Source organism: Mytilus galloprovincialis, chromosome 1 (assembly GCF_965363235.1).
Source record: "Mytilus galloprovincialis chromosome 1, xbMytGall1.hap1.1, whole genome shotgun sequence".
NCBI classification, from domain to species: domain Eukaryota; kingdom Metazoa; phylum Mollusca; class Bivalvia; order Mytilida; family Mytilidae; genus Mytilus; species Mytilus galloprovincialis.
The window spans coordinates 43,719,880-43,737,133 of record NC_134838.1 but is presented as its reverse complement, the minus strand read 5'-3'; the positions used below and the strand labels follow the sequence as shown (position 1 = coordinate 43,737,133).

Below are 17,254 nucleotides of genomic sequence, written 5' to 3'. Positions count from 1 at the left end.
CTCTCACTTTGATGACAGTCTCATCAAATTCCGTTATATTTACATTGATGCGTTAACTAAGTTCGTGTAGAGTAAGATAGCAGTATGGTTGAAGTCGTAAACTTGCCCGATATGGTATTTAGTAACGCTTGGTCGTGGAAATTTGGATAATCGGGATTATTGAGTAGATCTGATCGGCAGTATGAATCTAGCTATCAGTATGGTTCAGACTACACTCGAGTAATTTCAAGTAAAATTTCAGACTAGTCGAGTAAAAATCAAAACAGTCGAGTGCAACCGAATTAGACTATTTAACGGATTTGTAATAACATAAGCAACACGACGGGTGCCACTTGTGGAGTAGGATCTGCTTACCCCTCCGAAGCATCTGAGTTTTTGGTGGGGTTCATGTTGCTTTGTCTTTAGTTTTCTATGTTGTGTCTTCTGTACTATTATTTGTCTGTTTGTCTTTTTATTTTTAGCCATGGCGTTGTCATTTTATTTTCTATATATGAGTTTGACTCACACTCTTTTATCTTTATAGCCTTGATTTTTCTTGGATACTGATTAAAATGTAAAATCATTATGAAAGACAGCTTCATTTTTCCAATATTTGTCATTTAATTTATTATACATTAAATTAGGATTTTTAATGACGTTGTATCATTTCCATTACGATTCTATACCAGATTTTTGACGATCCAATTGCAATACCTGACCACCGTTACTTATTCTTTCACGATCGTTTTTCTTGATATGCCGAATGACACATGTGACTGTTTCTATCACTTTTTTTATTTAGGATATCAAATTAATAAACGTAAAAATAACACATGCCAGCAAAATGTTAATGATATCTAACAGAAAGCGTTTACTGCATAATTGCACATAAGCAGTTCTTGCCGAAGTTTTTGCAAAGAAAGTCCAAGCGTGTATCATTACTATTCTCATCGGAAGCGAGGGACAATTCCTACAATGCTGATAATTCCAGTATCCTTTTTTCTATTACATCTGATTATATCCATATTCTTGTTTGGAAGCAATAGGTCAGGATTGTGCCAGTTTATCGGTTTTATTCGTGTGTTTCTCTGTCCTATATTTTCTCCCATTTATTTGTATTGTAGTCCTGTCATGTAATGTTGTCATTTTAATGTTATATTTAACATTGCCATTAAAGCGGGAGGTTTGGCATGCAACAAAACCAGGTTCAACCCACCATTTTTTCTTTTCTAAAAAAGCCCTGTACCATGACAGGAAAATGGCCATTGTAATATTATAGTTCGTTTCTGTGTGTGTTACATTTAATGTTGTGTTTCTGTTGTGTCGTAGTTCCCTTATATTTGATACGTTTCCCTCAGTTTTAGATTGTAATCCGGATTCGTTTTTTCTCTATGAATATATGAATTTCGAACAGTGGTATACTACTGTATTTTAATTAATCAAAATCGGAATACCTTTACATAGAATTTTACTAGCAGGGTCCGGACAGTACCGGACCGAAGTATTAAACTTGACTACACATAAACATACAAAAGGAGAGAAACAACAGTATATTTAGAAAAGGGTTTTTATAAAAAGAAATTGTGAGTGAGTAGTCATTATTTGAGCTTTGTAACGATTTTGCTAATATGAAGCTTATACAACGGTATATTCATCAAATTTAAAAAAAATATTATTAATTTTTGCATTAAATTTGTAGTAATAATCCTCCACCGTTTACTGTATCGTATACCCTTAAACTTTTTATCCTATCCAAATCATGACGATGGTTTACACTACATTGTACTCGTATGGACAGAACTAACTAAGGTGAATTTTACGATTCTTATTAAATTTCAAAGCAATATTTTAACAAAAGAGAAACTGGTTCTTAGATACGTTTTAAACTAATTTCTATAAATTGTAAACCAAAAAAGCAAATATTAATTCGTGTTACGTACATTTCAAAATTATATTGTGATGTCGTAAATTAATTTAAGGTGTTCGTTGTTATGCTGTGGTTTACATATTGTTATATACTATTATATTATTGTGTATTTCTCTGTCCAGAGTGTTTTTGTATGTATTTGTACTGTATTCATGTCACGTAATGGTTTTATTTTAACTGTATTTATCACATTGCCATATACGAGGGAGGTTTGGCTAGCAATAAAACAGGTTCAACCCATCACTTTTTCTTAAAACGTCCTGTACCAAATCAGGAATATGTCAGTTGTAACCAAATAGTTCGTTTCCATGTATGTTGGCGTTTTATTTTGTAGCGTTCAGTGTTTCTGTTGTTCGATTGTTTACTTCTTAATGTTGATGTGTTTCCCTCGGTTTTGGTTTGTGACCTGGATTAGTTTCAGTTAAACCAATTTGTGACTATGGAACAGCGGTATGCAACTATTACTTTTATTTCATACAATTAAGCGAGATGTTTAATATAAGTAATAATATCAATGATAATAATTATGAAGAAGCATATCATGAAAACATATCGATATAACAAGAGATGATATTTTTGTAATGATAATATGATACATTCTTACAGGGAACTAGAGGACGGCTTCGTTGAATATGAAGGAGTTATAACAGCAGCAAAAAGAGATGTTTGTTTTTATAACTACTATGTTCTTATAAATGGGTCTGAAGAAGTAAAAGAATTCATCTTTTTGGACGGCAAAGGAAAACAGGACAACAGCTCATGTTATCGATCGATTAATTCAATTTGCAACAGATATGAACACGGAAAGGGTATATATTCTCTCTCTCTCTCTCTCTCTCTCTCTCTCTTCTTCGCACAAAACTTTATACCATCCATTGCAACCTATTTATCCTTTACACTTTACTAGAGGCAATTTTTTTCTGGAGATTTTCTCATGTCCAAAATCTTGCACCGACTTACCGTTTGATGTAGCGAAACTTATCAATTTTATTTTGTGCTTTATGCTGCAATAAACTACGGATCACATTTGAATATCTGGCAATTGTTGTTAAACGGAAAAAACTTTAAAATTATATAATCTGTTTTTATGGTATAATCTAGTATGGAAATCTACGCTGAAATGTAGGATCAGCAAATGTTTTTCTGGTTCTTTTATCATTTGGAATCATCAAGTATGTTTAAACTCAAGGTTTCTCAACAACACTTAAATAGTTTATAATCTTTTCCTATTATGTTATGTTATTTCAAATATGAAATTTTAGATATGCACCACATATATGATGGTATTATACAAGGAGAACCAGTAGACGAAGAAAACAAGAATAAAAATGCAGTTTCAAAACTGATAACACAAGGCATTAAGAGGGTTTCAAAATGGATGGGAAATAAAGAATATCAAAAGAGTTTAATTGTGGACGCAGAACTGGCAATGAAGTTCTTTATAGGTGGTCTGCTAACAGATATGAATAATATCAATGGAGAGGAATTGATAGAACGTATTGCAGATATTGAACATGGTTTAGAAACTAACTATATCATTAGAGAACTTTTGTGGTCATCAGCTAATGACTTCAAGAGAAAAATGGCACAGGTATTGTTCATTTAAAAATTAAACGCAACGGGACCAGTTTGATAAATTTCAGAATAGATAGTTTCGAAATTTTGGGAAAGGTTTTCTTTTTCAAGACAGCATAAGTTTAGAAAAATAGTGTCCATGCACAGTAACTCAAAGATTTCTTGCTGAAAGTTAAGGTGTAATAATGACACAAATTAAATAGTCGCTTAATGAAAAAATAATTCAGTCGTACGGTTATATTCCGATGATCTACGATGACTACATGAACTCGCAATTAGAAAAGTTCGATAACGGAGAGGGACTGAATTATTATGGTTTAATAAAAATGAATAACTGTTCATCAAATTATCATTTCTGGTCATTAACGTATAACCGGCAATTAACATAACTATTTATATCTGTTACGGATTCTTTGTTACTAGTATTAGGCGGATTCAGGATGACGGAAGTCCATTATCTGTTCTGATTCATATACATGTATGTATAAACACTGTTTATAGTAAGACATTTAGTTGTTTTTATTGAACAGCGCTAAAAATATTGTGTTTAAAATACGCTCATTTCAAATAGGTTTCCCTCTGTTTGTTCATACGTGCATTTATCAATTACACTTTTCTGTCGCATTGTCCAAGCAATTAAAAGTAAAAAGCTCTTGAAATATTGCCCTAGTTTTTATCTGATAATGTGATACCGTAATTAACGATTTCAAATGTCTTTTATGTATTACTCTTTTGCTGTTTTTTTATGAAAAAATGGGCTCGATGAAAAATATTAATATTGATAGTTCAAGATGTGTATGGTTTATTATTTCAATTTTAGAACAGCAATAAATGAACTCATCATAGATACCAGGACTAAATTTCATATATACGCCAGACGCGCGTTTCGTCTACAAAAGACTCATAACCACTACCTGAAATACATATGCATGTTTCTATAAAACAATGTATGGTAACGTTTTGTGAATGTAACACAAAGATAGAATGCTTAGGAAACTTCTTTCCCCGTGAATACTCTATCAATCTAAATTCATATGAGACATGTTGAAAGTACTAGTAAAATATTTTGGAAATTATTGAACCAATGCTGTGACACGGAACTATGTCTGAATGCCACGTTCGTTTATATCATTAATTACGAATCTATTGCATATTCTCCTCACATAGCATTTCATTCAGTAATTGTTCATCGCAGGCTTATTATCTTTTAAATTGGTTACCACGTTTTACGGATAATGATATTGATAAACAATCAACACAGAATCTTAAAGTAGGTAAACAATAAATGAATTGATTGAGCGATATATTTAGATTTTATGTTTTTCATGCGCTCCCATGGACTTTTCCATTGTTAAACTATATAGTGAATTTAATTAGTTCTTTTATACTCAATTATCACTACTTACCTTCCAGTGAACGGTTGTTGACATTCTTTCATCACAGTGTTTCCCTCGAACTTTGGCCACAGTCCTAACGAGAGGTCTCGTAGTAAGTGTCACTGCATGCATACGGAAACATATCGGCGAATAAGTTTTCTTGAAGACCATTTTTTGTATCATGATAGTATGACTGATCTATTAATCAAACTTCAATCAACGCCGAGCAATTCGTTAGTATAAAATTCGGATTCAATCTAGGAAATCCTTTTGATCGTTACAATATATCTTATAATGTTAACAAAGCTCTGTCTTTAGCGGTAAATAAATTGAATAAAATTTTAGAGGATTGCAAAATAATTTCATATTGCAGTCCAAAGTATGAACTCGTTCAAATCATAATGGCATATTATTATTCTAAACTGTTTCCCAAAAATTGATCGCCCTGACGATCATAAAAACATTTTATTACAATAAAGCTAAGTTTGCCAATTAAAAATTTTGATTTTGTAAATATTGCCGGTATTTTTTAACGAACATTCTATTAAAGAACAAATTCCTGGATATTTTGATAATACTGAACTCCCTCTTATTTGTCATACTTACGAGAAATTTATCAGGAAATATGTGTTGAATTAGTGCCAAATTACGGGGCGCCGAATGAGACTTGAACTTTTTGTAATCAAAATCAATTTTGTGTACACAAAATTCAATTCTGTCATAACAAAATCATTTTTGTCTTACAAAAGTATGTAATACAGACTTGTTTTATGTGAACTTCAGTTTTGTAATAACAAAATTCATTTTTGTAGACAAAATTCATTTTTGTAGACAAAATTCATTTTTGTAGACAAAATTCATTTTTGTAGACAAAACTCATTTTTGTCATGACAAAATTGATGTCAAATAGGTATGCATATATAAACTTATTTGCATACAAACTGACTTTTGTTACTTGATATGGAAATTAAAACACAAAAGACAAAATTGAATTTGTACGCAATAAGCATGTTGATCAAATTAGCATCCTGTCATTTTGTAATTTAAATAATTTTTTTGTGTAGACAAAACTGAGTTTTGTTTGACAGAAGTGAAAATTTAACACAAAATTGACTTTTGTAACAGAAGTCGATTTTGTGTCACAAAAGTCAATTTTGTCTACACAAAAATTAACACAAAAGTCAATTTTGTTATGACAAAAATGAATTTTGTGACAAAAATGACTTTTGTGACAAAAATGACTTTTGTGACACAATGTAATGTAATAGCAATGTAATTTGTTTTTGTCCCGGCTACTAAAATATCATTATTGTTTGACGTAAATACATTGAGGTTTTGCAAATAGAAATCACGAATTCACAAAATTTCCAAATGACTCTTTTTTTAAGAAAACCACATCTGTAACAAACATACTTTTACCTCTTTATAAGCAGAACCAAATATATGAAAGTCCAAACAATGTACTGGCTTCCGAAGCTACACAAAACACCTTACAAATATAGATTCATTTCGTCTTCAAGCCATTGTTCCACTACTAAATTGTCTATTCTACTTACTAGTACACTTGGTACAATCAAAAACCTGAAACTAAATTGTTTAAATAAGGCCTTAATTTGAAAAGAGTGGATTTAATTTCTTTTGAATAGTCAAAAACTTGTTGGAAGTTCTTGATAAAATGCATGCATATATTGGTGATTTTGAATTTGTTCAAAGTTTTGATTTTTCTACCTAATTACCACTTTACCTCAAATTCTTATTAAGAAATAATTCACACACCTAATTAAATTGGCATTTAACAAGTCAGAATGCGAATATATTTGTTCCAACTCTTTTAGGTCATTTTTAGTAGCAACGAACAAAAGAACTATATCAATTGGACATGCTTTGATATTATATCTGCCCTTGAATTTTTAAAAGATAACATTTTTGTTCGATTTTGAGATTCCGTATATCGTCAAGTATCGGAATTCCAATTGGGACTAACTGTGCAACACTAATTGCGGACCTGTTTTTGTATTACTACGAGTTACAATTTATGACTTAAATCAGCAAAGACCCATCGAAACAACATTTGATACAAGAATTTAACAATACTTTTAGATATTTGAATGATATATTGGCTCTCAATAATGACGACTTCAGTATACTAAAGAAATTTATCATGCTGAACTTAATTCATATAAAGCTAATACTAACAATGACCACTACCCTTTCCTCGATCTTGATATCTATATCATTACCGGGAAGCTTAATACAAAAAATTATGATAAAAGAGATGATTTTTCCTTTCCTATCGTTAATTATCCATTTGTAGATGGTGACGTTCCCTTGTCACCGTCTTATGGTGTTTATATATCTCAACTTGTATGATTCGCTCGTGTATGTAACTAAGTGTTAGATTTTAGCGAGAGAAATTGATAATTATTGAAAAATTATTCCACCAGGGTTTTCGATATCAGAAACTAGTCAAAACAATTACTAAATTTTATCATCGGTACAAGAACATAATTCGTAAATATAACTCAACATGCAGACATCATATACGTTCAGGTATTTCACATCCGATCTTTTATGGTAATATTCTTCACAAAGTACATAAATGTCCGTATTCACCCCAAAAGCTAACAAAACATTCAAACAGACTTATTAAGAAGGGATATAGGTACGATACTGTTGTCAGGTCATTCAAGATTGATATTTTGGCTTTAATATTGATTCACTTATAGGATGTTTGCATCGGAATTAAACACATTTATTTTAAAACGGCATGACACGGGTTATGTTCTTCTCATATATTTTATGATGGTATAATACAAAACCCTTAACGGGAAGGATTGTGCCTGATAATGATATGATAAAGATATAATCTTTCAATCAGTTTAGTTGAGGTCTGGAGCTGGCATGTCAGTAACTGCTACTAGTCCTTGTTATTTATGTACTATTGTCATTTTGTTTATTTTCTTTTGTTACCGCTTCTGACATCGGACTCGGACTTCTCTTAAACTTAGTTCCTGAGTTCTACTGTGCGTATTCTTGTGCGTTTCCCTTTTCTACATTGGCTAGAGGTAAATGGGGGGGGGGGGACTTATAAAAAAAACATGTTTAAACACGCCGCATGTTTGCGCCTGTCCAAAGTCAGGAGCCTCTGGCCTTTGTTAGTCTTGTATGATTTTTAATTTTAGTTTCTTGTGTATAATTCGGAGTTTAGTATGACGTCTATTATCACTGAAGTAGTACACATATTTGTTTGAGGGGCCAGCTAAAGTACGCCTCCGGGTACGGGAGTTTCTCCCTGCATTGAAGATCCATTGCCGGCCTTCGGCTGTTGTCTGCTCTATGGTCAGATTGTTGTCTCTATGACACATTCCCATTCCCATTCTCAATTTTTAAAGTTGTAGACGATATTCAATAGTTTTGAATCAATTTAACTGAAACAAACCCGGGTCACAAAGCAAAACTGAGTGAAACAGATGAACTATAAGAGGAAACAAAACGGAATTACAGAAACACTGATCTGCTACAAAAGTAAACGCCAACATAAATAAAAACGGAATATGTGATTACAATTGCAATATTACTGACTTAGTACAGGACTTTTGAAGAAGCTGGTGGGTTGAACCTTGTTTTATGACATACCAAAATATAGCAATGTTAAAAATGCCACTATAATAACATTACGTGACAGAAATAAAGTGCAAATGAATCTAAGAAAATTCAAATACAGAGAAATACATACATAAATAATATAATAGTCAACTATAAACCAAAGAATAACAACAAAAACCTAAAAGGGTATACGACAGGACACAAATACAGCACATTACAATGATGAACTGTGTGTCACATGAATGTATCAACGCCACAAAATGTGACGTCACAGGTAAGTTTAAAAAAATACAGAATGAAATTAGGATTTAGTGTGTAAAGGCGATATTTTATGTTTTTTCTAACCATTATAAGAATTTTAATATAGATATGTGTTACTAATGGTGTAATTATTTGTGTTTTATAACCTTGGTTTTTCTTCTTAATCAAACTGCGAAAAAAAACCTGTGCATAGCTTAAAAACCATATAAATGAACTAGGTAATTAATATCTTTACTTTTACAAACATAAAAAAAAATTAAATAGAATTAAAACTATAAACGATAAGACATAACCCACAATTACTCTCGGCAAAACGGTTATTTTCGGGAATAGGTTAAGTTCGTTACTTAAAAGACCAGACGACGTTGATGGTAAACCAAAATCTTAGACGTAGTAAACGGTTTGTTCGTTAGTTAAGAAAGACAAATCCTATAGATCACCCAATTCGTCATGATGTCCATAAAATATACGAATTGTCATTTTTAATCTTTTTAATCTTTAAAGGAGCACACTCCTGTATATGAATATAAAAAGAAGATGTGGTATGATTGCCAATGAAATGTTAAAAAAATAAAAAATAGATATATATATATATATATAAAACACATAAACAAACCATTGAATTACAGGCTCCTAAATTGGGATAGGCACATACATAGAAAATGTAGCGGGGTTAAACATGCTAGCGGTACCCCAACCTTCCCCTAACCTGGGACAGTGGGGTAACAGTACAACATAAGAACGAAGTCCGTATAGTGTGAATGTGCACGAGCATAACATATCAAATGAGATATGTAAACACTTTACGATGGGACAGGTGGTATGTTACTGCTAACAAATGGGAAATTGATAATTGGGAAGTTGAAATTATCTCGTTGATCATAAATGCTCTTCAACTTCATACTTGTTTGACTTCATAAATATTTTGATATGAGCGTCACTGATGTGTCTTGTGTAGATCAATATATGAAGCAGCGTCCTAGTAGCAGTAGTCTCCTAACTTCAAGTTCACTTGGATATATGAGATGGAAGTACGGGGTATTGAGCGATAGGACATCATCAATATATCTGAAAGTAAAATTAAAGAATTTCGGAAGGTGCTTTTTCTTTTTGTCTTTTATAAGGGTTTAAGAGAATTCTGCTTCATACGAGTAAAAAAACAAATTGGCAATTATGGGTTCACAATTCGTACCCATTGGACTGTCTGTTGAAATATCAATCCTTAAAACTGAACAAATATATTGTTGATAAAAAAGACCAGTTTTTTTGATAATATCATCTTCAGTATATTTTCTGGTAAAATCAGTGTGGCTCTTTACAAAATGGCAATAATGACAACCCAAAACAAGAAATTTATATTTACGATTCCAATTTTTCATAGAAAAAGCTATTTTTAATGAGATTGTGAAGTCAATCTTTTAATTGAATATGGGGAATAGAACGACAAAGCGTAGAGCATTTTTACTGTCTCTGCAAAATTGCACAGATTGTGATCTAAGATATAGCAGTAGATCTTTAGAATTTTTAAGATTCCAAATCTGGTTGACACCATTGGTGGAATATATATCATCACAATATTTTTGAAAGCCAGCTTATAATGTAGAAAAAGTAATATATATGAATAGTTGTCAGCACTTTAGAAAGATGCTTCGTTGATTATCCGGATATGTATCGTTTATGAGTTTTGTGGAGTTTTGGTATCCAGTATAATGACGACGGTAGAATTTCTTCGTTTTTTTTTATGTTAATACCAAGAAAAAGCAAGACAGATTTTTGTAAACTTTCATCCTTTGTAAATGATGTTAAAGAATATGTAGGATTACCAGTTTTGATTTTTATTCCAAGCTCTTTTGTGAGACGTTCCAAGTAATGGGTTTTACATCTGAAAACAATACAGTAACTATTGAAGACTTTATCTGCTGGAACAATGACATATTTTTCATGCACAGATGATGAAACATCCACAACCTCTGTGTTCTTGAATAGGTTAGAAACCCTTGTGCTCATAGCACATTGTAGTTTCTAATTGCGTTTCTGAAGATTCTTCCTTTCATGGCACACACTGATGTCCATTTAGATCCGTGTATGATATTATTTTTAATATAATTAAATTAAATAAAAGTCTACATACACTCTACAACAACACATGGCATTCGGCCTCAATTTAAGAAACGTTTGGAATAAATTAAACAGATTATTTATGAAAAAGACCTAACACACGAAGTAGTGGGAAGTATCTGTTGACTAACAAACATCTGAATACGTCCCCTTTTAATATCGATGAGTGAAATGCCGAAATGAAATTGAGAAAAGAAACGGAAAATTTGTCAAAGAGGCATCAATCTGATCAAAGCAGCAGAAAACAGCACAAGGCAACAAATGGGTCTTAAACATAGCGAGAAAATCACGCAGCCATTAGAAAGATGAAGCAAAAATGTTTACCACAAAAAAATCAAAAACAGTATAATTGGTACAAAAAAGCACTATACTCTTACAACGTATGATATACAAGCACAAATACACATGAAACAATAGCATCAACGGACGCTCGCAGCTAATTATAAAATAGTAAAATAGAAGACGTCCTTAGCTGAATATGGGAAAAAACTTTCGAAATTTGTGGTCCTCAATAGAGAGAGGGATTTTTATTGCATATTTTGAGGTCTATGTTTGCTCTTTATTTATTCATATACTTTAGGTGCTAAAAACGAGTTTGATATCATTGATACAAAGGAAAGTCGAATCTTCCCAAAACAGAGGAGACGTTGTTGTGATTTCTGGGATAACAACTGCTGTGTCTATAGTCTACCTGAAAGAACAATATGACATTACAATTAGTCTTTCAGACTTGTCTAATTTATGTATTGCCCTTCTTCCTAATTTGGATAATGCACAAAGACGTAGTACAGACTTGGATGAAATTCATAAACATTTTCCTACAAAGATTCGGTATGTATTTCATTTAACAGTACATACTCACCTTGTTACTTTTAAGATGTCTGTTTACTTAATCTCAATTTGGAAAAATTCTTTAAATTTTCATCAATTTTTGTTGTATTATTTATCAATGTACGACAAAGACGCCAGTGTTCAATTTTTCTAACCGATATTTTCCTATTGATTATTTATAATTGTAATATAAACAAGAAAAAAGCAAAACAATGTAATATCAATAGATCTCTTAAATTATATTAGAAGTACATTATTTGACATTATATATATTAAATACTAGTCTCGTTAACGCAAAAGCTGTACTCATTTTTTCATTTAGAGATGTAGCAAGATATTTGTTATCAATGGTAAAGAGAATGATGACAACTTGTAAAAGCCCGGACTGGTTATATTGTATCCCGCTTCTACATTTTCTACAAGAAAAATGTTGTCCTTATCAACAAGTTCCTAAAGATATCGACCACAATGCGCCTGTACCGAAATGGTGGGGAATAGATTCTTTCAGCAGCGAACTAGATGTTTATAAGAATAAAACTTACGGCGAAAGGTAAGAAATATCTAATTTAATTTTTAAATGAGGTAGTGTAAACCGGTAGATGACATGTAATTATAATAAATATTGTTCGTTTATTCAACATCTACTCTCATTTCTCTAATTCTTCGTCAATTTATCTCTTTCTGCACCCATTGTATAAAAAAGTTTAATCAACGTGTGGTTCGTTTGATCTCAGTTCTTCATTGGTTTAAATCCGATTATGACGTCGAATTTTCTTGCTTTCCTCTGAATTTCCTATTGTGACGGCACAAAAAAGGAGACCATGCCTGATGACGTCACATAGAAAGAACACATCTTGTTGCAGATCATTCGAAAAGAAGGAATACGTTTGCCTGCAAATTGTTTGAAAAACATTAGAGAAACAGATTCTACCACCAAATCTCGTGAAATACGATATTTATCCACTCTCGACAGTTAAATTTAAATATTTAAAACGCTTTGCGAGCCTCGCGTTTTAAATTTGAAATTTTAACTGTATCGAGTGGATAAATATCGTATCACACTCGATGTAGTGGTAGAATCTATATTTATCACTGAATGCTACCGCTTTACTACGGAAATATATTTAAACACGTTCTTCTTTATTCAATTATAAGATTAAACTTGTTCAGTATAAAAAAGCAAAACGTCATTATAAATATTGGTGTTTTTTTTACTAAACACCTGAAACACTTGAAACTATGTGTACTTTTCTACCTCAGGAAATGATTAACTTAGTTGTATTTGGCAACACTTTTAGCATGCTCTTCAACTTCGTACTTTATTTAGCCTTTTAAGTTTTTTTGGATTCGAGCGTCACTGATGAGTTGTTTGTAGAAGAAATGCGCGTCTGACGAAAAGTAATTTAATCCTGTATTTTCAATGCTCTTCAACTTTTTATTTGTTTTGCTTTATAAATATTTTGATATGAGCGTCACTGATGATTCTTAAGTAGACGAAACGCTCGTCTGGCGTACTGTATTATAATCCTGGTATCTTTGATAACTATTTATGATGAGTTTATTGGTCAAACAGAAATAAACAAATAGGTTTAAAAGTGATTATAATTTGATAAAGATGTCAGAAACGGAGGTTGTATTTTGTTTGACTATAATGATGATGCTGCACTTGTTAATATCTGCTGCTACTGTTGCTGTTTTTGTTAATTATGCTGTTGTTGTTAATGATGATATTTATAATACTGATGAAGATGAAAACATGAATGATGAAATCAACACAATCAAGAACAGAACGACAAAACACAGCAAAACGGGCATTTGTTTTCATTTCTTGGAGTCCGGTATTCGTCAATAGAAAACAGAAATTTAAAATTACTATTTTACCCGTTTGAGTTGGCTGTAATCTTAAAAACTATAATGGATACAAAATACGTAAAGTCATCCATCAATACAGTTAGCTTGACAAAATCTTCAACTATATAAAATGGCAAAATTGTCACCCTTGAAGGAGGTCAATGTCCTTCAATTTGTTTTTGACAGGACATCAAACATGTATCTAAAAAATGACCTGTCAAGATGCCTTTTCAACTTCCCATTTATAAACTAGTATTGACTTTTTATTGGAACAACAAATGTGTCAGTAAACAAAAGTACAGCATTTTCATGATATCGTCTCCTCCATATATCTAGAGGAAATGAAACGATTGTCACAATAAAGTATATGCGTTAGTATCTTCATTATGATGTATTGGAATGTGTTTTTCGATGATGCTCCTGATTTTATGATTTATCAATTCACTGCCGATTTAGATAACAACACGACAATCTTAATAAAACACTATTAATAAGTTTATAGAATACTTAATATTATTAAAATAATGACGCTATGATTATGATTTTGAGACATATGGTAGATTAAAATGAATTTGTTTTGTAGTACAAGTACAACTGAGATGGTTCAAATGCTACATCCATTTTTTGAAATGGATTTTTTATTGCCAAGAACATTGGTGGCGTCACTGAGCTTCCAGCAATTTGTTGCAATGGACACAAAACATATACCGCCTGATATTATTCTTGCTGCGCTGTACTACTTTTTGAAAGATGCGAAACTTCACCGAGATGAAAGCTGTATATATGTTAGTATATTTTAATTGATTTTATATTGACAAGAAAATTGTCAAAATAGCTTACTTTTATTGAAGATTAGAAGATTGTAAAACATGTCCACCATATCTTGCTCATTTAAGAACCTAAAACTTTCAAGTTGAAAAATGCATTACCAAATAATTACATTACATGTATGTTTCATTAGAATACGTTATTCTGATTGGCTAACTGCAATATCGCTTCATTCCTTAATCAACTTAATTTCAAATTGAATTGTAACATTCTTGTTGACACGTGCTTCTACAATGAAGTGCACAAGTAAATAAATGAAAAAAAACCTTGAAAGTAATCGTGTTTTCCTGATCATAGCATAATAATGCAATTATAAGTATTGAATGCTCCTTAATTGTAATTTTATAGAGTTGCAAAAGCTTTACCGTGCGCACATTTTAAAAATGAAAAAAGTAAAATAAAGAAAGTACTGAACTCCGAGGAAAATTCAAAACGGAAAGTCCCTTATCAAATGGCAACAACAAAGGATAAAACACATCAAACGAATGTACAACAACTTCCGCTCTTCATACAAAATCTACTTCGGTCAACGCTTTTACATCCAATGAATGTACAAAAAGAATCATTCACTTCTTTAATTAGTCTGAAAATCAAATAAAGAGGGATTGACAAAGGTAAGCTTGTATGAAAATCAGGTTTGAAAATTATATCTAAAATAACGTATGTCAAATTAAACAAAAGTGTTTTTTTAATTTTGGAAACAAGTATACAATAGCAGATCTTTTGATATAGCGCCCCTAGGCTAAAAATTTAAGTGCCGTATATATGACTTGAGGTCAGGCGATTGGCGATTATTTTAATCTCGAATACAAAATGTAAACTTTTACCTTTCTACTCTGCTTATTTTACACAAATTGCCTCTGGGACGGTTTGGACAAAGACGATTCGCATTCGGGATGCAAACTGGACTCTACCACCAAAAAACAGAAACGAAAAATTTCTCCAGATCATACCCGTTCCACAGGACACAGTCCAGAAATCACAGAACATTGTTACAAATTTGATCCAATACAGCAGAATCTGTTACGACATTGTCAAAATTGTCATTCGACTAGACAACTTTTGCTGAGTTTACCGAATGTTACGGGACGCACCTAACAATCGGGGGATCATGACCGATCTCTCCAATCCGTATGAATCTGTTACGAACGATTACTTCAGCGTTCAGACAATAATAGGACATTCCAGTTAATTGAGGATAGTAATCCGACGTTTTCACTTTTCATGTCTATGCGCTGTTCAATCTCAAACGGGAGCCACAATCAGCACTGTATAAACGGCGCACTACGGGAAGCACCTACCTGTCGGGCTGCTTGCCTCACCAATTTTGATCCGCAGGAATCTAGGACATTCCAGATCAATGAGGATAGTAATCAGACTGTTTTACCTTTTCGTGTCTTAACGTTGCCTGATCTCAAACAGGAGCAATAATCGGCACGGTGTTAACGCCGCATTTATGCAGGGTTCACACACTGCCGATAATAATTTTAACTATGTCTTGACAGATTCTGATGTGTCGGATTAAAATCGTGGTCTCTGGACGTTGTCCTCTGGAACGAGTCAAGAGTCCCGGCAATAACAGAACACAAAACGACTAAGTCCAGACAAAGCCGTATGCAATGCAGTACAGCAGAATAGGATAGGATTGCATTTCGACAGTACCAGATCATCCCGAATACGACAGTTTTTAAAGTATATCTTCCGTCAGCATTAGTTCACTATATGTGCATTGTCTGATTTTTGTCTGATCACATTCGGTAGAATCGGGACGCTGCCGTGACAAATTCTGGCGTTTTGTACCATGCGAGAGATACAAAGTGGATTAAAATCGGATTCAGAATGAGATAATCGGGACACATTCGTTTCGAAACGGCTGAATTCGGACGCTTCCTGGACAATATCTGATTGTTGTCGTGATTCAATAAACGTTTTAACAAATTTTAATTAAAGTTTGAATTTCGAGCAACGATTCATAGGATCTTGATCAGCCTTGTTACAAATTTTAATCAGTAATGGTCCTGTCATGGACGGCAGTAAAAAATCGTGAATGTGTGACCCCAGGTTAAAGTAGTACATTAAAAAAATGAAATCGTTGTTTTATTCTACAAAATATTTATAATTTAGCGTATTTTTATTTAAGTTAATGTATTCATATATTCAAGTACAGGTAAGCAACTTTAATCCTTCGGATATTTTAGTTTAAACATAGATATTTATAGCGGATTGGGAAACAAGTTATCGCAATTTATATCAACCCCTTTCCACTTTGCGGGTACGAGTGCTGCCTTGTAGCGGCATTAGCCTGTTCTTTTTTTGAAATCTTAAAGGGTGTCTTTTACGTGCGAGAGATATATTTCTCTATTAACCCGGGTCAGCCATTAATCGTCCCCTTTCAACGGTCTATCATCGTTTTCTCAAGACCATACTCGCAAATGATGTTAAGGGATATAAACCGACATTAAAAAAATTGGTTTTTTTTCAGTATCAAAAAGAAGTACTAGGCAGTGTTGCAAGAAAACTGAACAGCTTAAATTGTAGCAGGTAAGGATTTTCAAATTTATCTTTTTGCGTTTGATATATAATAGAAATCGTTTCATGAATTTAATTTGATGGTATCAACTCATTAAAAAAAGAACCAAATCAATAGCTGACTATAAAAAAAAAACACAAAAAAAACCACAAAAAAACCCACAAACACAAATAACAAACAAATCAAAATAGTAACGGTTGAAAGTAACAGACAAATATTCAAGAAAAAGAAAATCATTACAAATCAAAGTTTATATATTTACAACTAAAATTACTCTATGCATCAACGAATTGTCGGAAGTTTTGTTCAAATAATCATACTGCAAGCAACTTAATATTATATATGCGTTCCCTTCATTTTAATGCAGCCTCA

At 32.3% G+C, this 17,254-nt stretch overlaps 1 long non-coding RNA gene across 1 annotated transcript; it reads left to right on the top strand.

Annotated features, from left to right (window-relative positions):
* The first annotated feature begins 12,037 nt into the window (after positions 1–12,037).
* On the top strand, positions 12,038–16,893 carry LOC143075347 (uncharacterized). The gene is made up of 3 exons (XR_012978294.1): positions 12,038–12,223; positions 14,108–14,309; positions 16,835–16,893. It is a non-coding gene; the product is annotated as an uncharacterized LOC143075347 (long non-coding RNA).
* The last annotated feature ends 361 nt before the right edge of the window (positions 16,894–17,254 follow it).